Source organism: Scyliorhinus torazame, chromosome 7 (assembly GCF_047496885.1).
Source record: "Scyliorhinus torazame isolate Kashiwa2021f chromosome 7, sScyTor2.1, whole genome shotgun sequence".
Lineage (NCBI taxonomy): Eukaryota > Metazoa > Chordata > Chondrichthyes > Carcharhiniformes > Scyliorhinidae > Scyliorhinus > Scyliorhinus torazame.
The window spans coordinates 322,736,607-322,761,776 of NC_092713.1; the positions used below are offsets into that span (position 1 = coordinate 322,736,607).

The 25,170-nt window shown below is 49.7% G+C and overlaps 1 protein-coding gene across 5 annotated transcripts in view; it reads left to right on the forward strand.

Annotated features, from left to right (window-relative positions):
* arap3 (ArfGAP with RhoGAP domain, ankyrin repeat and PH domain 3) overlaps positions 1–25,170 on the forward strand; it is an 806,627-nt gene that overhangs the window by 86,424 nt on the left and 695,033 nt on the right. Inside the window, exon 2 of one of the 5 annotated variants that reach the window (XM_072512821.1) lies at positions 10,531–10,630. The exons of 3 other annotated variants lie outside the window; for them this stretch is intronic. The gene's annotated coding sequence lies outside the window, so the exon portion shown is untranslated. Of the gene's footprint in view, positions 1–10,530; positions 10,631–20,929; positions 21,255–25,170 lie in introns of those variants that run through there. One more of the 5 variants, XM_072512823.1, reaches the window with a different exon arrangement.

Genomic DNA, 25,170 nt, shown 5'->3' on the forward strand with positions numbered 1-25,170 from the left:
CGCGACTTGTGTTCAATAAAAGAAGTGAACAGGAAACGTGCGGGCAAGGCCTCACATAGCCTCGTATTGCAATGAGGGGCTCCGCTCGCCGGGACTCCCCGTTACACATCCCTTGAGGTCGGGACACCATTTAGAAATTGCGCCCTGATCTCTGAGGCTCCCAAAACAAGCCCCGACCCCCCCCCCTTCCCCCAGCCCCCAGCCCAAACACAGGATAGGCTGGTCCAGGCACACCAGCCTGCTTCCTTTCGGGCCGTTGGATCGCGCCTATTGGGCAGGAGAATTGTGTATTCAAATCACAAAATTGATTTACATCCAGTTGTGGAGAAAAGATCGAACACACGTTGTCGAGCAGAGCAATAGGCCATTGTTCATTTCAGCCAGAAGCAGTAGTCACAACCCAGACAACCCAGCTCTCCTGTGTACAAAGTTATGTCATTTCTTTCAGGAGGAAAGGATGATCAGACAACAGCAGCACCCAAAACGTTTGGGCCTATCGCTGTCTGTTGCCAGGCAGAATACGATCCTTGGCCAATCCATTGCCCGTCAGCCAACCAATTAAACCAAATCCCTCCAATCCCTCAGGTGCCAGGAAGCCTGAGTTCTCCTGTTCGAAAACTAAAACTCGATTGCACAGTGGACTATTTTACAACTTTTGAGTTCCTCACTTCCTCTGCTCGACTTATTATGTCCATGAAATATCCATGGACCAAAAACAATTGTTGTGTTATGTACTCTGTGATAACACGGGCTGCAACTGGATGCAGCTTTAACCAAAAGATACTCCAGACCTTGAAGTTAGTTCAATCTGATTTATTGAACCAGTAGCACAGTTGGCACAGTTCTCTATGAGTTCGACTCTCTACTAACCTAAGTGTGGTTACTCTGCCTGACTGAACCAAACTAGCTCTTAGCCACATGCTGGAGGTGTGATACTGTACATACACCCTGACTCACTCTGCAGATGTTCATCAGTTGGAAAGAGGCAGAGTGTGAGTGCATCGTGCCTTTTATAGTGAGATACCACCCCTGAGTGTCCTACCTGCTCATTAGTCATGTCCTGTCCTCTGTGTCTTAATTAGTTGCCTGTCTGTGCCTATCTGTATATCATTATCTGCATGTCTGCATATCATGACATCTCCCCTTTTTTTAATGTTTTGTTGGCGTATGGGAACGTACTTACATGTGGTGGCATATATTAACATATTTACAAGCGGCGTATGTGAACATATTTACATGTGAAGACAGCTGTCCAATTTGAGAAAACAGAGCAAACAAAATAAATGTTCCTAAGTCCAGTCTCTGGGGCTTGCGGCTGATCCTTGTCGACCGCCGGAGCGGTGGTGGTGGGGACGACGGTGTCTTGGGATGGAAGCCTGACTGGTGGCCTCGTAGTTCGAGGTATCAGGAGGTGGCAAAACAACGGACGGAAACAGCGAAGAAAGCAGTTGCGGGCAGGCAACTTTGCGCAGTGCCCGTCTGTTACATTGCACAACAGAACCATCAACCATACGTACAACATACGAGCGGGGAACAGCCTGTCGAACAACGACAGCTGGAGCAGACCAGCCACCATCCGGTATCTTGATCCTGACAGTGTCTGCCGGGGATAACACGGGCAAATCGGTGGCATGAGCATCATAGCCCTGCTTTCGCTGGTTTCGGAGCTGCTGCACCTTCTGCAGCACCGGGAGGTGATCCAGGTTGGGCAAGTGTATGGCTGGAAGTGTCGTCCGCAGAATCCACAGTGAGGATGGATTGAATTTGTGATGAGTTGGATGTGGCATATTCACATTTGGTAATGATGTCCACACAGTAGGCGGAGTCCAGGCATTCTTCCTCTGGATATGTTGTGTTGCCAGGATCAGAATCCTGTAATCGTTGTTGCACACTCTGAACGCGCCGTCGTCGGAATTGGGAGCGCTGGCCCCTGACTGGTGGTGCAGACCTGCACAAGGCTGCACAGTGTCCGGGCTTCCCGCAGTTTAAACATCGCCCGCCTCTGGCAGGGCAGTGTTTCTTTAAGTGGGTGGTGCCACAGTTCGGGCACGTCGTGACGTCGGCGTCCTGAGGCTCCGCGCGTCGTCGCACATGCGCAGTGCGGGTGTTGGCTGCTTCGTTAGCCCGTTCGCATCGCGCATGCGTGGGGTGCCGGGAAAAGTACGCGAAATGGCCGTTTTCATCAATGCTGAGGCGCTGCTTCCGGGAGATGACCTGCACACTCTCTGCCTCCTGGGAGGCAAGTTTCTCATTTTCAGCCGATTTGTACTGGGCATAGCGAGTTTTGGCGTGCTCATGCACTGTACATGTTTCAATCGCGACTGGCAGGGTCATGTGCTTGATTTTCAGTAGCTGCTCTCTTAGAGGATCAGAGTGAACTCCAAAAACGATTGGTCTCTGATCATGGAGTCAATATCACCAAAGTTGCAGGATAGCGCTAGCAGGCGGAGATTAGTTAAGAAAGAGTTGAAAGATTAATCTTTATCTTGTAGATGCTGTTTGAATATGTAGCGCTCGAAGATTTCATTGGTGTCCACTTCGCAGTGACTATCAAACTTGTCCAGGATGGTCTGAAACTTTGTCTTGCCCTGGCCTTCGGTGAAGTTAAACAAGGTGAAGAGTTCAATGGCTTGATCACCCGCTGTTGATCTTTCTTGCCTCAGATGCACCCACGAGGTCTGAAGCTGCGATGTACAGCAGAAACCTTTGCTTGAATGTCCGCCAGTTGGCACTGATTGCCGGAGGTCCTGAGCTGGTGAGGAGCCTGAATCTTCCCAATGGTGCCGGGATACATTTGCTGGTCGTCAAGGAACGGACTGAGATAAACCACCTAGATTAAGCAGTCTCCTGGTAGCATGTTGTGTTATGTACTCTGGGATAACGCAGGCTGCAACTGGATGCAGCTTTAACCAAAAGATACTCCAGACCTTGAAGTTAGTTCAATCTGATTTATTGAACCAGTAGCACAGTTAGCACAGTTCTCTATGAGTTCGACTCTCTGCTAACCTAAGTGTGGTTACTCTGTCTGACTGAACCAGACTAGCTCTTAGCCACGTGCTGGAGGTGTGATACTGTACATACACCCTGACTCACTCTGTAGACGTTCATCAGTGGAAAGAGGCGGAGTGACTCGTGCCTTTTATAGTGAGACTGTCTGAGGATACAGCAGGATTTAGATTGTCTGGAGACTTGGGCGGAGAGATGGCAGATGGAGTTTAATCCGGACAAATGTGAGGTAATGCATTTTGGAAGGGCTAATGCAGGTAGGGAATATACAGTGAATGGTAGAACCCTCAAGAGTATTGAAAGTCAAAGAGATCTAGGAGTACAGGTCCACAGGTCATTGAAAGGGGCAACACAGGTGGAGAAGGTAGTCAAGAAGGCATACGGCATGCTTGCCTTCATTGGCCGGGGCATTGAGTATAAGAATTGGCAAGTCATGTTGCAGCTGTATAGAACCTTAGTTAGGCCACACTTGGAGTATAGTGTTCAATTCTGGTCGCCACACTACCAGAAGGATGTGGAGGCTTTAGAGAGGGTGCAGAAGAGATTTACCAGAATGTTGCCTGGTATGGAGGGCATAAGCTATGAGGAGCGATTGAATAAACTCGGTTTGTTCTCACTGGAACGAAGGAGGTTGAGGGGCGACCTGATAGAGGTATACAAAATTATGAGGGGCATAGACAGAGTGGATAGTCAGAGGCTTTTCCCCAGGGTAGAGGGGTCAATTACTAGGGGGCATAGGTTTAAGGTGAGAGGGGCAAGGTTTAGAGTAGATGTACGAGGCAAGTTTTTTACGCAGAGGGTAGTGGGTGCCTGGAACTCACTACCGGAGGAGGTAGTGGAAGCAGGGACGATAGGGACATTTAAGGGGCATCTTGACAAATATATGAATAGGATGGGAATAGAAGGATACGGACCCAGGAAGTGTAGAAGATTGTAGTTTAGTCGGGCAGTATGGTCGACACGGGCTTGGAGGGCCGAAGGGCCTGTTCCTGTGCTGTACATTTCTTTGTTCTTTGTTTGAGATACCACCCCTGAGTGTCCTGCCTGCTCTTTGGTATGTCCTGTTCTCTGTGTTCATTAGCTGCCTGTCTGTACCTGTCTGTATATCATTATCTGCATGTCTGCATTTCATGACAACAATAGCGACAAAATAAAAGAAATAAGGGAATCAACAAGACGAGTCCTTACAGTGAGCAACTGCTTCGTTTTAAAAAAATCTGTCATTGTTTTTATGTCGTTAAATCTCAATTACAATGTGAGCAAGCTTTAAAGTGAAACCGAATGATACACATGCAGGTACCTTTGTTCAACATGAAGCTAACTGAACTTTTAACCCTTTCAACACAAATGCAGAAACACAAAATAAGCTTAAACTTAAAATGGTACAATTTTGCAAACACACAATATAAATAATTATTTAAATTATCTCTACTTTCTAACAATGGAATGTGGGACTCATAGAATCATAGAAGAATCATAGAGGTTTACAGCATGGAAACAGGCCCTTCGGCCCAACCAGTCCATGCCGCCCAGTTTTTACCATTAAGCTAGTCCCAGTTGCCCGCACTTGGCCCATAACCCTCTATACCCATCTTACCCATGTAACTATCTAAATGCTTTTTAAAAGACACAATTGTACCCGCCTCTACTACTACCTCTGGCAGCCCATTCCAGACACTCACTACCCTCTGAGTGAAGAAATTGCCCCTCTGGGCCCTTCTGAATCTCTCCCCTCTCACCTTAAACCTATGCCCTCTAGTTTTAGACTCCCCTACCTTTGGGAAAAGATGTTGACTATCTACCTTATCTATGCCCCTCATTATTTTATAGACTCAACACAATCATATCATCCATTAATGTATGGAATGGTGGAGGGGTCGAGTGACCTCCTCCTCCTATTTCGTACGTTAATAAACCTGTTTTGGAAATGGATGATCTGATTGAGAATTGCTCAGTGAGGGAGCTTTCACGACTGTTAGGTAGATTAGTTGGTTGTAACGCTGTTAGAGTCAATGCAGAAACAGGCAATGAAACTGGTGGTTGTACATTCACATCCAACATTCTGCACGAGATTGGGAGCTTGAAAATCTCCACGTAAACAACAGGAAGTTTTCAAAACTGAGGGATTCAAGTAAACTGCTTCTCCAAGCAGGAGCGTTGGAAACCAAAACAACTCGCGGAGGATCAGATCTTTTATTTTAGGCAGCGAGTTACTGTGAACTGGAATGCGCTGCCTGAATAGCTGATGAAACCAATTCAACAGCAATTTTCAAAAAGGAATTGATTAAATGTATGAAATGAAAGTTTTGCAGGTTCGAGGGGGTGGATATTTGGTTCTGTGGGAATGTTTGGAAAGTTTTCTAAAGTTTTCTAAAGAGCTAGCCTGAGCACGATGGTCTGAATGCTCTCCTTCTGCAATGTAGCATTGACTCAAAGGGAAGTGAAGGAACAAACTGGCCACTGTCACTCTGTCCAACGGCCACATGCACGAGACGGTCTGTTTGATCCTGAATCCTGGACAGTAACTGGCTAAATTTCACCAGAAACACATTTAAGGGCAATGAGCGAAATAGAAAATGCTGGAAAATCTCAGCAGGTCTGGCAGCATCTGTAGGGAGAGAAAAGAGCGAACGTTTGGAGTCCAATGACTCTTTGTCAAAGCTAACAGAGAAAGTGGGGAATATTTATGCTGTGGAGTGAGAATGAAAGATGAGGGAAATGAGCATCAAACTCACACCAGCATTTCTGCCTCTGATTGTGCAAATCGGTGTTTCTTCCAGAATTAGAGAGGTTATTTTCTTCATGAGGTCCTGTAGCTTACAGAGGAAGCACTCAGCTCAAACACAATCACGTCAATGGCAGGAACCAAAACAATATCGAATCACTTTTTCCGTAATCAAAGTTTTCAGAACAATAACATAATTCAATCAGCTTTGACTTTAACAAGAAAGGAAGCAGCAAAGAAGGTTTCCTGAAAACCACTTGTTTTTCTTTTGGTTTTTAGTCTCTGTCCAGGGGCGAAATTCTCCTCCCCGCCCCGCCACATTTCTGCCCCGACCGGCCGGCGGGAGTCTCCGTAACACCGGCCGGTCAACGGGGTTTCCCATTGTGGGGCAGCCCCACGCCGTCGGGAAACCCCCAGGCGCCGAACGGAGACTCCCGCCGGCGGAGAATGACGCCCCAGATCTGGCTTATATTTTCTCTCAATCTGACAGAGATGCTCCTCAAATTTATTTTGGGAGAGGGAAAGAAAAAGTTGCTTTTATGAAGCGCCTTTTCCTGAACTCAGATATCCCAAAGTCACTTTGTGAAATGAAATGAAATGAAAATCGCTTATTGTCACAAGTAGGCTTCAAATGAAGTTACTGTGAAAAGCCCCTAGTCACCACATTTCGGCGCCTGTTCGGGGAGGCTGGTACGGGAATTGAACCGTGCTGCTGGCCTATTTAGCCAGCTATTTAGCCCTGTGCTAAACCAGCCCCTATATATAGCCAATTAAGGGCTTTTGAATTAAAGTCACTAATGTGGTATTCCTCAATAAGTTCTCGAAAAGAAAGACGCTATCACAGTGCTGTTTATAGGACCTTGTCTTGCACAACTTGCTGATGGATTTTTCATGAGAACAGTGACTGCACAATGACTTCAAAAGTGAAGCGGATTGAGACATCAGTTTCATCTCTGAAATATATTGAAAACTTTGGGGCTAATATCTTCTCCAGTTGTGCAAATTATGCTCGCAGTGAATCAGCTGCTTGTTTCATTTGCACTCAACATTCTTTTAGATTTCTGATTGCATTCACATCAATATCCTGGAGAGCAGGTTGAAGGCTGTGAACCCTGCGGTGAGTAACTCACCTCCTGACCCCCCAAATCCTGTTCACCATCTACAAGGCACAAGTTAGGAGTGTGATGGAATACTCTCCACTTGCCTGAATCAGTGCAGCTCCAACAACACTCAAGAAGCTCAACACCATCTAAGGACAAAGCAGCCCCGCTTCATTGGTACCCCATCCACAAACATTCAAACCTTCCACCACCGATGCACAGTGGCAGCCGTGTGTCCCATCCACAAGATGCACTGCAGTAACTCACCAAGGTTCCTTCTGCAGCACCTTCCAAACCCATGATCACTCCATCTCCGCTGGCTTTGAAAGCAGACCAAGGCAGGCCAGCAGCACGGTTCAATTCCCGTACCAGCCTCCCCGAACAGGCGCCGGAATGTGGCGACTAGGGGCTTTTCACAGTAACTTCATTTGAAGTCTATTTGTGACAATAAGCGATTATCATTTCATTTAATCTCGGACAAGAGCAGCAGATACCTAAGAACCCCACCACCTGAAGGTTCCCCTCCAAGTCACTCACCATCCTGATTTGGAAATATATCGCCGTTCCTTTGCTGTCAAAATTCTGGAACTCCCTCCCTCCCTAACAGCACAGTGGGTGTACCTACACCTCAAAGACTACAGCGGTTCAAGAAGGTAGCTCACCACCACCTTCTGAAGGGCAACTAGGGATGGGCAATAAATGCTGGCCTGACCAGCGATGGCCACATATTGTAAATGAGTTTTCAAATAAAAATATTTACAACTTGATATGTAAATGTATTTAAATGTATATATTTAAATATATACATCGTGTATTATAACCTCAGAATGTTTACCAGTGGTGTACAGTCAATGAAATAATATTGGAGTGTAATCAGTGTTTCAGTGAACAGTAAGTAGCAAATGGTTGAATTACCAGAAATGGGACTAAGCCAATGCTTGATGAAGCCACGAATTGACTGAGATATTCCGCAGGCTGGTGAGGATCAATTTCACTTCCGTGATGCCCGTTGCAGACATTTGATGCATTGGTTTTAGATGCTGCAAACCTCATCCAAAATGTTTTTGGATTTCTGTTTTTTTAATTCTTTCCCAATATGTGGGTATTACTGACATGACCGATTTATTGTCCATCAGTAACTGCCCATTGAGAAGCAGGTGATGAGGGTGCCTTCTTGAACTGCTACCATCAGGAGGTCTGTCACTGGGAATCATCTTCATTCTTTGACTTGTAGTTTCTACTGAATTGGATAAGAAAAAATTAATTTATTTCCTCAGATCGTCCCAAAGTGTTTCACAGCCAAAAGGTTACTTTTGAAGAAGCATCACTATTATATTGGAAAGGTGATGGCCGGGGTGTGGGGGTGGGGCCGGGGTGTGGGGGTGGGGCCGGGGTGTGGGGGTGGGGCCGGGGTGTGGGGGTGGGGCCGGGGTGTGGGGGTGGGGCCGGGGTGTGGGGTGGGGCTGGGGTGTGGGGGTGGGGCCGGGGTGTGGGGGTGGGGCCGGGGTGTGGGGGTGGGGCCGGGGTGTGGGGGTGGGGCCGGGGTGTGGGGGTGTGGCTGGGGTGTGGGGGTGGGGCCGGGGTGTGGGGTGGGGCTGGGGTGTGGGGTGGGGCTGGGGTGTGGGGGTGGGGCCGGGGTGTGGGGTGGGGCTGGGGTGTGGGGTGGGGCCGGGGTGTGGGGGTGGGGCCGGGGTGTGGGGGTGGGGCCGGGGTGTGGGGTGGGGCTGGGGTGTGGGGTGGGGCTGGGGTGTGGGGGTGGGGCCGGGGTGTGGGGGTGGGGCCGGGGTGTGGGGGTGGGGCCGGGGTGTGGGGGTGGGGCCGGGGTGTGGGGTGGGGCTGGGGTGTGGGTGTGGGGCCGGGGTGTGGGGGTGGGGCCGGGGTGTGGGGGTGGGGCCGGGGTGTGGGGGTGGGGCCGGGGTGTGGGGGTGGGGCTGGGGTGTGGGGGTGGGGCCGGGGTGTGGGTGTGGGGCCGGGGTGTGGGTGTGGGGCCGGGGTGTGGGGGTGGGGCCGGGGTGTGGGGGTGGAGGTGAAGATTTCTTAAAGCAGCTGGAGGCTGGGTCTGACATGTCAGCTGAAAAATTAACCGTCTGCTCAAGTTTGAACTGGGGTTCAATCTCAAACCTTGTGCCCAGAGTTTGATTGTGTGTAAGATCTCAGCTACACCAGTTGTTTCTGTGTAAATTGCCATTTGGTAGGTGTGCTAACCATAGAGACTCATATTAATGAAGTGGTTCTTCCCTGGCATCCACATCATCCCAAACTTCCTGTTTTCTTCAACTTTAGTCACACAATGTGGAAGTACAGGAGTCCAAATGAGTATATCCGCTAATGCTATTGCCACCCGGGGACAAAGGGAGAGCTACCAGAGACAGAATTTAACAACCTCCCATTGCTGGGTTGGCAGGTGGGAGGGGACAGTAACATTATCCAGGACCCCACGGTCTTCCATTCAGCCCCGTGACCTGCCCTCAAATACCCAGGGGCCAATTAATGGTCTCAGTTTAATGATGGGAAGGGAAGGGTGAAGTCCAGCAAATCATCTGCTTCGACTTTGGGTCGGAAATGGGGAGGGGCACCCCTCTCATTGGCTACACTCTCCCCACCCACCCCAAGGTCTGCCTTCCCCGCCTAGCCCCACCATCAACACCACAACCCCCACCTGTCCACATCCACCCCAGGCCCCAGCCCCCCTCCCCACACTGAGAACCCCACACTTTCTTGGTCCAAGACGTGCAATCTGGGCGCTGCCTGTGGTCCCGGCATTGGCTCCTGCTACCACCGGGGCGGCTAGAACCACAGATCATCTGGCCAATCAGATTGCCAGCAGCTCTCTGAGGTGGAGCTTCTCCCGAGTGGGCTGTAGAATTCCCCAGATTCCTTTATCTGCCTTGTCGGACTGCCTGAGGCAGATTTCACCAGAAAAGTATTTGTTTTTTATTCTTTCACAGGTTGTGGACATATCTGGCTGTGTCAACATGCATTGCTATGTCGGCATGCATTGCTGTGTCGGCATGCATTGCTGTGTCAGCATGCATTGCTGTGTCGGCATGCATTGCTCTGTCAGCATGCATTGCTGTTTCGGCATGCATTGCTGTGTCAGCATGCATTGCTGTGCCGGCATGCATTGCTGTGTCGGCATGCATTGCTGTGTCGGCATGCATTGCTGTGTCGGCATGCATTGCTGTGTCGGCTTGTGTCGGCATGCATTGCTGTGTCGGCATGCATTGCTGTGTCGGCATGCATTGCTGTGTCGGCTTGTGTCGGCATGCATTGCTGTGTCAGCATGCATTGCTGTGTCGGCTTGTGTCGGCATGCATTGCTGTGTCGGCATGCATTGCTGTGTCAGCATGCGTTGCTGTGCCGGCATGCATTGCTGTGCCGGCATGCATTGCTGTGTCGGCATGCATTGCTGTGTCAGCATGCATTGCTGTGCCGGCATGCATTGCTGTGTCAGCATGCATTGCTGTATATGACAGGATGCTTGATGGCAACATTGTGTTAGTGGTGACCACATGTGTTTCTCCTGCCCGGTAACCGTGTGAAATAACTTGCTTCACTTATTGCTCAAATTTTGGAAATACCAAATGTGAGATGGACTGGGCAGTTTACTGGACTAAAGGTGGCAGCCTTAGCCCTGTTCATGTGTTTGTGCAATATACAGAACAAAATGACCTGATCCAGGTAATCATTATCCCGCAGAGGTGACCAGGTGTGTGGATGAGGGAAATGCATTTGACGGAGTCACTTGGACTTCAGCAAGGCTTTCGATAAGGTTCCACATGAGAGACTGACAGCGAAGGTAAGAGCCCATGGGATGCAAGGAAATTTGGCAAATTGGATCCAGAATTGGCTGAGTGGCAGGAAGCAGAGGGTGATGGGTGAGGGGTGTTTTTCTGACAGGAAGCCTGTGTCCAGTGGGGTCCCGCAGGAATCAGTTTTGGGGTCCTTGCTGTTTGTTGTTTATCTAAATGATTTAGAATCATAGAATTTACAGTGCAGGAGTCTGCACTGGCACTTAGCCCCTAAGCCCACACTCCGCCCTATCCCCGTAATCCAATATCCCCACCATCCTTTTTTGACACTGAGGGCAATTTATCATGGCCAATCCACCTAACCTGCACATCTTTGGACTGTGGGAGGAAACCGGAGCACCCGGAGGAAACCCACGCACACACGGGGAGAACGTGCAGACTCCGCACAGACAGTGACCCAAGCCGGGAATCGAACCTGGGACTCTGTGAAGCAACAGTGCTAACCACTGTTCTACTGTGCTGCCCATACTGTGCCGGCATGAATGTAGGAGGGTTGATCAGTAAGTTTGTGGATGATACGAAAGTTGTTGGGGTGGTAAATAGTGAGGAGGATAGCCTTTGATTACAGGAGGATATAGACGGGCTGGTCAGTGGCAAATGGAATCCAATCTGGATAAGTGTGAGGTGATGCACTTGGGCAGGACAAACAAGGCAAAGGAATACAGGATAAACGGCAGGACCCTGGGAAGCACCGAGGATCAGAGGGATCTTGGTGTGTATGTACACCCGTCCCTGAAGGTAGCAGAGCCGGTGGATACAGTGGTTAAGAAGGCCGATGGGATACTTACCTTTATTCAACGAAACATAGAACATCAGAGCAGGGAGGTTATGCTGGAACTGTATAAAACATTGGTTAGGCCACAGCGAGAGTATTGTGTGTGGTTCTGGAATCCACATTATAGGAGGGATGTGATAGCCACTGGAAAGGGTGCAGAGGAGATTTACCAGGATGTTGTCCGGGCTGGAGAGTTTTTGGCCACATTTGGAGTATTGCGTGCAATTCTGGTCGCCGCATTATAGGAAGGACGTGGAAGCATTGGAAAGGGTGCAGAGGAGATTTACCAGAATGTTGCCTGGTATGGAGGGAAGATCTTATGAGGAAAGGCTGAGGGACTTGAGGCTGTTTTCGTTAGAGAGAAGAAGGTTCAGAGGTGACTTAATTGAGGCAGACAAGATGATCAGAGGATTGGATAGGGTGGACAGTGAGAGCCTTTTTCCTCGGATGGTGATGTCTAGCACGAGGGAACATAGCTTTAAATTGAGGGGAGATAGATATGAGACAGATGTCGGAGGTAGGTTCTTTACTCAGAGAGTAGTAAGGGTGTGGAATGCCCTGCCTGCAACAGTAGTAGACTCGCCAACACTAAGGGCATTCAAATGGTCATTGGATAGACAGATGGATGATAAGAGAATAGTGTAGATGGGCTTTAGAGTGGTTTCACAGGTCAGCGCAACATCGAGGGCCGAAGGGCCTGTACTGCGCTGTAATGTACTATGTTCTAAGAGAGATTAGATAGGCTAGGGTTGTTTTCCTTGGAGCAGAGGAGACTGAGGGGGGACAGGATTGAGATGTATAAAATTATGAGGGGCACAGAGAGTCGACAGGAAGAAACCTTTCCCCTTGGTGGAGGGATCATTGACCAGGGGGCAGAGATTTAAGGTGAGGGGCAGGAGGTTTAGAGGGGATGTGAGGGAAAACCCTTTCCCCCAGAGGGGGGTGGGAGTCTGGAACTCGCTGCCTGAAAGGGGGGTGGAGGCAGAGACCCTCAGAACATTTCAGAAGTATTTCGATGTGCGCCTGCGATGCCAGGGCAGACACGGCTATGGGCCCAGTGCTGGGAAATGGGATGAGGAGAGTTCGGTGGGTGTTTTTGACCGGTGCGGATGTGGTGGGCTGAAGGGACCTTTCTCTGCTGTATGACTCTCAGACTCTCAGAGTCTGTGACGTTGAGGACGGAGTAGGGATGCTTGCTGACTGCACAGTGTTCAGCACCATTCGCGACTCCAGTGATCTTGAAGTAATCCATGTCCAAAAGCAGCAAGACCTGGACAACATTCCGGATCCCAGTCTCTGCCCTGCAGTTATCCCGCTCCCCCTTTTGCTTTAATGATGTTGCCAACTCCAACCTATTTCCCCTGGGTGAAAATTAGAATCATATATTGAGCCAATTGTAGAACATAAATCTGTAATTTTCAGAAAAAATGTCCTGTGGTCTGGGAGACGAAAATGATTCTTATCGACCTTTTATAGCCCATCAGCGTTCATGATCAGATCAGTTAAACCCAGTAATTTATCCATATTTCCTCTACTCCAGGGTTTGCTTGTTTGCACTTTGTGACCTGACATGAAACCAGTTTGCAATATTAGAAAACACATTGAAGAAGTTTTTTGCACTGAGTGCTGAATTTGGTGCATTTTGAGTGCTATAGTAAGACTTTGGTGACCGCGGGAGTTAGGTGAGGAGGGAGTAAGGTGCTCCTTTCATTTTGTTTCCGATATTTCCGCAAAGAGTGAGAAGAGAGCCAGGAGTTTACAGGAAGTGTAGCTGACTGGGAGCAGAGTCGGAGGGCAGAGATCTAGTTAGTCCACAGGGCAGCTGTATTCTGTCAGGTAAGAGGGGATGGAGGCTAGGACAGTTGCATGCTCCTCCTGTAGGATGTGGGTTGTGAGGGATACCACCGGTGTCCCCACTGACTATACCTGCGGGAAGTGCACCCAACTTCAGCTCCTCAAAGACCGTGTTAGGGAACTGGAGCTGAAGATGGATGAACTTCGGATCATCCGGGAGGCAGAGGGGGTGATTGAGAAGAGTTACAGGGAGGTAACCACACCCAAGGTACAGGACAAGAATAGCTGGGTGCCCGTCAGGGGGAAAAAAACAAACAGGCAGACAGTGCAGGGATCCCTCGTGGCCGTTCCCCTTCAAAACAAGTATACCGTTTTGGATGCTGTTGGGGGGGATGACCTACCGGTGGAAGGCCCTAGCGGCCAGGTCTCTGGCACTGAGTCTGGCTCTGGGGCTCAGAAGGGAAGGGGGGAGAATAGAAAAGCGATAGTTGTAGGAGATTCAATGGTTAGGGGAATAGATAGGAGATTCTGTGGTCGCGAGCGAGACTCCCGGAAGGTATGTTGCCTCCCGGGTGCCAGGGCCAGGGATGTCTCGGATCGTGTCTTCAGGATCCTTAAGGGGGAGGGGGAGCAGCCAGAAGTCGTGGTGCATATTGATACCAACGACATATGTAGGAAAAGGGGTGTGGAGGTAATAAACAAGTTTAGGGAGTTAGGCTGGAAGTTAAAAGCCAGGACAGACAGAGTCGTCATCTCTGGTTTGTTGCCGGTGCCACGTGATAGCGAGGCGAGGAATAGGGAGAGAGTGCAGTTGAACACGTGGCTGCAGGAATAGTGTAGGAGGGAGGGCTTCAGGTATTTGGATAATTGGAGCGCATTCTGGGGAAGGTGGGACCTGTACAAACAGGACGGGTTGTATCTGAACCAGAGGGGCACCAATATCCCGGGAGGGAGGTTTTCTAGTACTCTTCGGGAGGGTTTAAACTAATTTGGCAGGGGAATGGGAACCGGATTTGTAGTCCAGCAACTAAGGTAGCCGATATTCAGGACACCAAAACGTGTAATGAGGCAGTGGGGAAGGGAACACTGACAAAGGAGAGTATTTGCAGGCACGGAGATGGGTTGAAGTGTGTATACTTCAACGCAAGAAGCATCAGGAATAAGGTGGGTGAACGTAAGGCATGGATCGGTACTTGGGACTACGATGTGGTGGCTATCACGGAAACTTGGATAGAAGAGGGGCAGAAATGGTTGTTGGAGGTCCCTGGTTATGGATGTTTCAATAAGATTAGGGAGGGTGGTAAAAGAGGTGGGGGGGTGGCATTGTTAATTAGAGATAGTATAACAGCTGCAGAAAGGCAGTTCGAGGAGTATCACCCTATTGAGGTAGTATGGGTTGAAGTCAGAAGTAGGAAAGGAGCAGTCACCTTGTTAGGAGTTTTCTATAGGCCCCCCAATAGTAGCAGAGATGTGGAGGAACAGATTGGGAAACAGATTTTGGAAAGGTGCAGAAGTCACAGGGTAGTAGTCATGGGTGACTTTAACTTCCCAAATATTGAGTGGAAACTCTTTCGATCAAATAGTTTGGATGGGGTGGTGTTTGTGCAGTGTGTCCAGGAAGCTTTTCTAACACAGTATGTAGATTGTCCGACCAGAGGAGGGGCAATATTGTATTTAGTACTGGGTAATGAGCCAGGGCAAGTGATAGATTTGTTAGTGGGGGAGCATTTTGGAGATAGTGACCACAATTCTGTGACTTTCACTTTAGTAATGGAGAGGGATAGGTACGTGCAACAGGGCAAGGTTTACAATTGGGGGAAGGGTAAATACGATGTTGTCAGACAAGAATTGAAGTGCATAAGTTGGGAACATAGGCTGGCAGGGAAGGACACAAGTGAAATGTGGAACTTGTTCAAGGAACAGGTGCTACGTGTCCTTGATATGTATGTCCCTGTCAGGCAGGGAAGAGATGGTCGAGTGAGGGAACCATGGTTGGCAAGAGAGGTTGAATGTCTTGTTAAGAGGAAAAAGGAGACTTATGTAAGGCTGAGGAAACAAGGTTCAGACAGGGCATTGGAGGGATACAAGATAACCAGGAGGGAACTGAAGAAAGGGATTAGGAGAGCTAAGAGAGGGCATGAGCAATCTTTGGCGGGTAGGATCAAGGAAAACCCCAAGGCCTTTTACACATATGTGAGAAATATGCGAATGACTAGAGCGAGGGTAGGTCCGATCAAGGACAGTAGCGGGAGATTGTGTATTGAGTCGGAAGAGATAGGAGAGGTCTTGAACGAGTATTTTTCTTCTGTGTTTACAAATGAGAGGGGCAATATTGTTGGAGAGGACAGTGCGGAACAGATTGGTAAGCTCGAGGAAATACTTGTTAGGAAGGAAGATGTGTTGGGCATTTTGAAAAACCTGAGGAGTCCCCCGGGCCTGATGGGATATATCCAAGGATTCTATGGGAAGCAAGAGATGAAATTGCAGAGCCGTTGGCAATGTTTTTTTCGTCCTCACTGTCAACAGGGGTGGTACCAGGGGATTGGAGAGTGGCGAATGTCGTGCCCTGTTCAAAAAAGGGACTAGGGATAACCCTGGGAATTACAGGCCAGTTAGTCTTACTTCGGTGGTAGGCAAAGTAATGGAAAGGGTACTGAAGGATAGGATTTCTGAGCATCTGGAAAGACACTGCTTGATTAGGGATAGTCAGCACGGATTTGTGAGGGGTAGGTCTTGCCTTTCAAGTCTTATTGAATTCTTTGAGGAGGTGACCAAGCATGTGGATGAAGGTAAAGCAGTGGATGTAGTGTACATGGATTTTAGTAAGGCATTTGATAAGGTTCCCCATGGTAAGCTTCTGCAGAAAGTAAGGAGGCATGGGATAGTGGGAAATTTGGCCAGTTGGATAACAAACTGGCTAACCGATAGAAGTCAGAGAGTGGTGGTGGATGGCAAATATTCAGCCTGGATCCCAGTTACCAATGGGGTACTGCAGGGATCAGTTCTGGGTCCTCTGCTGTTTGTGATTTTCATTAATGACTTGGATGAGGGAGTTGAAGGGTGGGTCAGTAAATTTGCAGACGATACGAAGATTGGTGGAGTTGTGGATAGTAAGGAGGGCTGTTGTCGGCTGCAAAGAGACATAGATAGGATGCAGAGCTGGGCTGAGAAGTGGCAGATGGAGTTTAACCCTGAAAAGTGTGAGGTTGTCCATTTTGGAAGGACAAATATGAATGCGGAATACAGGGTTAACGGTAGAGTTCTTGGCAACGTGGAGGAGCAGAGAGATCTTGGGGTCTATGTTCATACATCTTTGAAAGTTGCCACTTAAGTGGACAGAGCTGTGAAGAAGGCCTATGATGTGCTCGCGTTCATTAACAGAGGGATTGAATTTAAGAGCCGTGAGGTGATGATGCAGCTGTACAAAACTTTGGTGAGGCCACATTTGGAGTATTGTGTACAGTTCTGGTTGCCTCATTTTAGGAAGGATGTGGAAGCTTTGGAAAAGGTGCAAGGAAGATTTACCAGGATGTTGCCTGGAATGGAGAGTAGGTCTTACGAGGAAAGGTTGAGGGTGCTAGGCCTTTTCTCATTAGAACGGAGAAGGATGAGGGGCGACTTGATAGAGGTTTATAAGATGATCAAGGGAATAGATAGAGTAGACAGTCAGAGACTTTTTCCCCGGGTGGAACAAACCATTACAAGGGGACATAAATTTAAGGTGAAAGGTGGAAGATATCGGAGGGATATCAGAGGTAGGTTCTTTACCCAGAGAGTAGTGGGGGCATGGAATGCACTGCCTGTGGAAGTAGTTGAGTCGGAAACATTAGGGACCTTCAAGCAGCTATTGGATAGGCACATGGATTACGGTAAAATGATGTAGTGTAGATTTATCTGTTCTTAAGGGCAGCACGGTAGCATTGTGGATAGCACAATTGCTTCACAGCTCCAGGGTCCCAGGTTCGATTCCGGCTTGGGTCACTGTCTGTGCGGGGTCTGCACATCCTCCCCGTGTCTGCGTGGGTTTCCTCCGGGTGCTCCGGCTTCCTCCCACAGTCCAAAGATGTGCAGGTTAGGTGGATTGGCCATGATAAATTGCCCTTAGTGTCCAAAATTGCCCTTGGTGTTGGGTGGAGGTGTTGAGTTTGGGTAGGGTGCTCTTTCCAAGAGCCGGTGCAGACTCAAAGGGCCGAATGGCCTCCTTCTGCACTGTAAATTTTATGATAATCTCTGATTAATCTGGGACAAAGGTTCGGCACAACATCGTGGGCCGAAGGGCCTGTTCTGTGCTGTATTTTCTATGTTCTATGTTTTAACTGCACGAATGCTGTAACTAAAATGGAATTTTAGTGAAAACAGCAGCTCTCTATTAAGGAAGCACATGTCACTGTTAGAATTCATCATTGGATACATAAAAAATGCATAAAAGAGCAAATTTATTTCATAAATCATGAGAAATGTCTGTGGTCAAATAATGAGAAAACTAAAAGTGGTTTCAGTAACGTTTTAATTCGAGCAGTGACGACCTTTTCAAAAGTCACTCATTATCTGTGAGGTGCTTTGATATAAGTAGAGATTGTCAAAGTTCATTCTTTTACCCATTTTGTACTTTGCTAACTTGAGTTCTGATAATTTGGAAGTATTATTCCATGGTCTGGATGTTGACAGTTTGGGTGTAGCCTGTGTCACAATATTGCAAGAATAACGAAGGGTTAACAATTTACTGTAACTACATCGAAACACTAGATGGCTATCAAAGCCCATACACATGAATCACGTGATTCACTTCAAAGCCATCCTCATTCAGAAAGCAAAGAGCATCACAGCTTGTCTTCCCTGTGTGGGTTATCAAACCGGAATCACATTCACGGCAGTGTTGCTATTTAAGAGGAATAGATTTTGTACAAACCATCGGCAAGACCCAGAACACCCAAAAGTGCGTGTCTGAGAGTGGGGGTGTGTGTGTGGGGGTGTGTGTGGGTGTGTGTGTCGGTGAGTGTGGGTGAGTGTGGGTGTGAGCGTGTGTGGGTGTGTGTGGGTGAGTATGTGGGAGTGTATCTCGGTGTGTGGGGGGGGGGTGGGGGTGGATGTGGGTGAGTGTGTGGGTGTGTGTATCGGTGAGAGTGTGTGGGTGACTGTGTCTCGGTGTGGTGAGTGAGTGGGCGAGTGTGTGGGTGTGAGTGTCGGTGAGAATGTCGGTGGGAGTGCGTGTGAGAGTGTGTGGGTGTGTGTCTGTGTGTGTGTGGGTGCGTATCTGGGTGTGTGTGTGTATCTGGGTGTGTGGGTGCAAGTGGGTGTGTATCTGGGTGTGTTTCTGGGTGTGTATCTGGGTGTGTATCTGGGTGTGTGTTCTTGGTGTGTGTGTGTGAGTGTGTGTATCGATAAGAGTGTCGGTGAGGGTGGGTGTGAGAGTGTGTGAGTGGGTGTGTATCTGTGTACGTGTGTGTGTGGGTGTGTATCTGGGTGTGTGCGGGTGTATATATGGGTGTGTGTGTGGGGGGGTATTTGTGTGTGAGTGGGTGTGTCGATGAGAGTGTTGGTGAGAGTGGGAGTTAGAGTGTGTGATTGTGTGGGTGTGTTTCTGTGTGTGTGTGTGGTTGTGTATCTGGGTGTGTGTGGGGGGGGGTGTATCTGTGTGCGTGGATGTGTATCTGGGTGTGTGTGGGTGTATATCTGTGTGTGTGTGGGTGTGTATCTGGGTGTGTGTATCTGTGTGTGTGTGGGTGTGTATCTGGGTGTGTATCTGTGTGTGTGTGTGTTTTTCCGAGTGTGTATGTGTGTGTGTGTGTGTGTGAATCTGTGTGTGTGTGTGGGTGTGTGTGTGTGTGTGTGTGTGTGTGTGGGTGTGTATCCGTGTGTGTGTGAGTGAGTGTGTGTGGGTGTGTATCTGGGTGTGTGTGTATGTGGGTGTGTGGGTGTGGGTGTGTGTGAGTGAGTGTGTGTGGGTGTGTATCTGGGTGTGTGTGTATCTGGGTGTGTGTGTGTGTGTGTGTGTGGGTGTGTACCTGTGTGCGTGTGTGTGTGGGTGTGTATCCGGGTGTGTGAGTGTGTGTGGGTGTGTATCTGGGTGTGAGTGGGTGTGTATCTGGGTGTGTGTGGGTGTGTATCTGGGTGTGTGTGGGTGTGTATCTGGGTGTGTGTGGGTGTGTATCTGTGTGTGAGTGGGTGTGTATCTGGGTGTGTGTGGGTGTGTATCTGGGTGTGTGTGGGTGTGTATCTGGGTGTGTATCTGTGTGTGTGTGGGTGCGGGTGTGAATCTGTGTGGGTGTGTGTGTGTGCGTGTGTGTGTGTGTGGGTGTGTATCCGGGTGTGTGTGTGTGAGTGTGTGTGGGTGTGTATCTGGGTGTGTGTGTATGTGGGTTTGTGGGTGTGTATGGGTGTGTATCTGTGTTTGTGTGTGCGGGTGTGTATCTGGGTGTGTGTGTGTGTGGGTGTGTATCCGGGTGTGTGAGTGTGAGTGGGTGTGTATCTGGGTGTGTGTGGGTGTGTATCTGGGTGTGTGTGGGTGTGTATTTGGGTGTGTGTGGGTGTGTATCTGTGTGGGTGTGTATGGGTATGTATCTGTGTTTGTGTGTGTGTGGGTGTGTATCCGGGTGTGTGAGTGTGAGTGGGTGTGTATCTGTGTGTGTGTGGGTGTGTATCTGGGTGTGTGTGGGTGTGTATTTGGGTGTGTGTGGGTGTGTATCTGTGTGGGTGTGTATCTGGGTGTGTGTGGGTGTGTATCTGGGTGTGTGTGGGTGTGTATCTGGGTGTATGTGTGTGTGTGGGTGTGTTTCCGAGTGTGTATGTGTGTGTGAGTGTGTGTGGGTGTGAATCTGTGTGTGTGTGTGAGTGTGTGTGTGTGTGGGTGTGTATCCGGGTGTGTGTGTATGAGTGTGTGTGGGTCTGTATCTGGGTGTGTGTGTATGTGGGTGTGTGGGTGTGTATCTGTGTGTGTGTGTGTGTATCTGGGTGTGTATCTGGGTGTGTGTGGGTGTGCATCTGGTTGTGTATCTGGGTGTGTGAGTGTGTGTATCTGTGTGTGTGTTTCCGAGTGTGTATGTGTGTGTGTGAGTGTGTGTGGGTGTGAATCTGTGTGTGTGTGTGTGTGTGAGTGTGTGTTTGTGTGGGTGTGTATCCGGGTATGAGTGTGTGTGGGTGTGTATCTGGGTGTGTGAGTGTGTGGGTGTGTATCCGGGTGTGTGAGTGTGTGTGGGTGTGTATCTGGGTGTGAGTGGGTGTGTATCTGGGTGTGAGTGGGTGTGTATCTGGGTGGGTGTGTATCTGGGTGTGTGTGGGTGTGTATCTGGGTGTGAGTGGGTGTGTATCTGGGTGTGTGTGGGTGTGTATCTGGGTGTGTGTGGGTGTGTATCTGGGTGTGTGTGGGTGTGTATCTGGGTGTGTGGGTGAGCCCATGTGCAAATAGAGGCACCTTTTATGGTAAAAGCCACTAATATTCACTGTTACACAAATGTATAAACCACGGGAAAAGAAAAAAGAAATTGTTCGGAACAGTTCCTTTGGTCGGTATTTCTTCCCCAAGGATCTTCCCGTTACATATTTCCTGATACAGAAACTGCGGTTTTGTGGTGGGTCATTCAGACTGAAAGAGGTTTTGTGTCGTGTCTCATTATCGACTCTGTGATCCTCTAAACACTTGTCACCTCCCACCGGCCCCAAAGTGGGATCAAGCTCGAGATCCGATGTGATGCCCTGTTCTTGTCAGCCTGGATCCAGTTTGTCTCTTTTGTGGGGACCATGAATTGGATTCAATTTGAATTTTAATTAATCTTTGGAGCAAGGAGATTAATTCTGGGGCTTTCCCCTTCCACTTCGGAGAAAGGAATACATTTTTTTAAAGGGAGCACACTGTCACTATTGTAGGAGCCCTTGTACCAGGAAGTTGAATAAGTCATAAATTACCAGCATGATATTGCAGTTGATGTCGTGACTGAGGTTAACGACTTGTTTTCTGTGAGGAAGACTGCACTGCGTTGATGCTGCGCTCAATGGCAGCCTGCACTGTTTCCCGGAGGAGCTGTCAGCAGCCAAGGGGCTCCGAGGTAAGGGATTTCCTTACGCACACATTCCCATACAAATGTATCCTGCAAGAAAGTTTATATTTGGAAAGTGCAGCATACACTAGTTTGGATAACATTGAAGTTTAATCTTCTGATGACTGAACTTCCATGTTTTGTCAGTGTGTTTGATAGTTTTCACAAACTTCAGTCAGTAAACTGAGAATTAAAATATTGTGATTGTGGAATTTAGAATTGACAAGTGCATGTTCAGATCAGATCCACTTTATTGCAAAGTTTTAATTTAATGTTTTAATGGTTGAGTATAGAAGGTGTTAGCTATGTGGAGAGGCTGAATAGACTCGGACTGTTTTCATTCGAACGACGGAGGTTGAGATATGACCTGATAGAGGTCGCCAAGATTATGAGGGACATGGATAGAGTGGATGGGCAGGCACTCGTTCCCAGGGTGGAGGGGTCAGTCACCAGGGGGCAGAGGTGAAGGTTTGTGGGGCAAGGTTTAGAGGAGATGTGCGGGGCAGGTTTTTTTACACAGAGGGCGGTGAGTGCCTGGAACGCGCTGCCAGGGGAGGTTGTGGAAACAGATACATTAACAGCGTTCAAAAGGCATCGCGACAAACACATGGATAGGATGGGTACAGAGGGATACGGCACAAGGGAGTGCTGAGGGTTTTGGTCAAGGGGGGTATCATGGCCGGTACAGGCTTGGAGGGCCGAAGGGCCTGTTCCTGGGCTGCTTTGTTCTTTGTTCTTTATATGTAGCTAAAGGACATTCCGTCATTAATAACTTGAATGTAATTAGCATTAACCAATACAAGTGATGTGCCGAAAGTGAAATGACTTTTGTTATTTTGTTAAATAACTAAATGCTTTTGCTGAAAGAAACCTCCAGCGGAATCCTCCGGACTGCCGGCAGTGTGGGGTGGTCACAATGGGGCCGGCTGTGATATGGAGCCGGGACGGAGAATCTCGCTGTCGGGGGGGGGGGAACGGGGCTGCCGGGACAGAGAATCTCGCTGTCGGGGGGGGGGGAACGGGGCTGTCGGGACGGAGAATCTCGCTGTCGGGGGGGGGGAATGGGGCTGCCGGGACGGAGAATCTCGCTGTCGGGGGGGGGGAATGGGGCTGCCGGGACGGAGAATCTCGCTGTCGGGGGGGGGAATGGGGCTGCCGGGACGGAGAATCTCGCTGTCGGGGGGGGGAATGGGGCTGCCGGGACGGAGAATCTCGCTGTCGGGGGGGGGGAATGGGGCTGCCGGGACGGAGAATCTCGCTGTCGGGGCGGTGGGGGGGGAATGGGGCTGTCGGGACGGAGAATCTCGCTGTCGGGGGGGGGGGGAAACGGGGCTGTCGGGACGGAGAATCTCGCTGTCGGGGGGGGGGAATGGGGCTGTCGGGACGGAGAATCTCGCTGTCGGGGGGGGGGAAATGGGGCTGTCGGGACAGAGAATCTCGCTGTCCGGGGGGGGGTGGGAAACGGGGCTGACGGGACAGAGAATCTCGCTGTCGGGGGGGGAAACGGGGCTGTCGGGACGGAGAATCTCGCTGTCGGGGGGGGGAATGGGGCTGCCGGGACGGAGAATCTCGCTGTCGGGGGGGGGAACGGGGCTGTCGGGACAGAGAATCTCGCTGTCGGGGGGGGGAATGGGGCTGTCGGGATGGAGAATCTCGCTGTCGGGGGGGGGAACGGGGCTGTCGGGACGGAGAATCTCGCTGTCGGGGGGGGGAATGGGGCTGTCGGGATGGAGAATCTCGCTGTTGGGGGGGGAAACGGGGCTGTCGGGACGGAGAATCTCGCTGTCGGGGGGGGGGGGGGGATGGGGCTGTCGGGACAGAGAATCTCGCTGTCAGTGGGGGGGGAATGGGGCTGCCGGGACGGAGAATCTCGCTGTCGGGGGGGGGGGGAACGGGGCTGTCGGGACGGAGAATCTCGCTGTCAGGGGGGGGAAACGGGGCTGTCGGGACAGAGAATCTCGCTGTCGGGGGGGGGAACGGGGCTGTCGGGACGGAGAATCTCGCTGTCGGGGGGGGGGGGGGAACGGGGCTGTCGGGACGGAGAATCTCGCTGTCGGGGGGGGGGGGGAATGGGGCTGTCGGGACGGAGAATCCCGCTGTCGGGGGGGGGGGGGGGGGGAATGGGGCTGTCAGGACGGAGAATCTCGCCTCCCATTTACTCCTGTAATGCTTGTCTGGAGAGTTTGGTAACTTGGTGTGAATGAATGCCTCTGTTGACCATGGATTTAATCTCTGACAGCGCATCGAGGAAATAACCTCATGTTTTGAAGGCATCATTCAGTTGCAGAGTGACCAGTGGGTTGTTGCCTGCTACAGAATCCTGATCATTTATGTCAAGTGTAGGGTCTGTTTCAAGTTCCTAGTTTGAAGGAAAGGCTGCAAGCACAAGGGAAGAAGCAGTAAAACAGTAATAAGCAGTAGCTGGAGGCAGACTGAACTCTGCACATCGTCAGTAGCCTTGTGTGGAATGCAGCAATTACAGTGACTGCCCATTGGACGTCCCTGCACTTCACAGAATTGTTAAGATTCAGAAGGAGGCCATTCGAGTTGTACTAGCCCTCCTACTGGAAGGAAGCATGACCCTCCTTGGGGCCTTGTCTAGCTCAGTTGGCGAGACAGCTGGTTTGTGATGCGAGGCAAACAGCGTGAGTTCAATTCCCATACCGGCTGAGGCTAGTCATGAAGTCCCCACCTTCTGAACCTTGACCCTTGCCTGAGGTGTGGTGGTCCTTGGGCAGCACGGTAGCACAGTGGTTAGCACAGTTGCTTCACAGCACCAGGGTCCCAGGTTCGTTTCCCGGCTTGGGTCACTGTCTCCATCACACTCTCAGACAGAACATTCCAGATTATCATAGAATTTACAGTGCAGAAGGAAGCCATTCGGCCCATCGAGTCTGCACCGGCTCTTGGAAAGAGTCCCCTACCCAAGGTCAACACCTCCACCCTATCCCCACAACCCAGTAACCCCACCCAACACTAAGGGCAATTTTGGACACTAAGGGCAATTTATCATGGCCAATCCACCTAACCTGCACATCTTTGGACTGTGGGAGGAAACCGGAGCACCCGGAGGAAACCCACGCAGACACGGGGAGGATGTGCAGACTCCGCACAGACAGTGACCCAAGCCGGGAATCGAACCTGGGACCCTGGAGCTGTGAAGCAATTGTGCTAACCACAATGCTACCGTGCTGCCTAACCACTCGCTGTGTGATAAAGGTTTTCTTGTCTCCATTGCTCTTTTTTTCAACCCCTCCACCAAAGGGGACAGTTTCTCCCTTTCCACTCTGTCCACACCCCTCATGATTTTGAATATTTCTATCAAATCTCCTCTCAGTGTTCTCGTCTCCAAGGAAACCAATCCCAACTACTTCAGCATTTCTGCAAAACTATTCCTCTCCCCTGGAATCACCCTCATGAATTTCTGCACTCTCTCCAAAGCTTCACCTCGTTCCTAATCTAGGGCTCCCACAACGGACATAAGTTGGTATTAATAATGCCTCGGAAGATGTAACGTTAGTGAAGGAGCAGGAAGGAGCTCCTTTGTTGATTTTGCCCAGGCTGCCGATATCTGTGATTGCAACATCACCAACTTCCTGTTGGATACTTCACAAAGCTTCACTATTTTAATCATAGAATCTTTACAGTGTAGGAGGCCATTCGGTCCATCGAGCCTGCCCCAACCCTCCGATAGAGCCGCTACTCCTGCCCTTTAAGGTGCTATATAAATGCCAGTTAAGATTTGGTATTTTAACATATTCATAACACTTGAGAAGAAAATAAGAGGGAGACACCAGAGACAACCTGTAGCCGCTCTGAGGATTCAACTAGTCATATTAACTAGTTTAACTAGTCATACTGTTTCTGGTCTGATTGACTTTATTTGGGGAGAGCAGTCAGTTCAATCTTCATCCTTCACCAATAT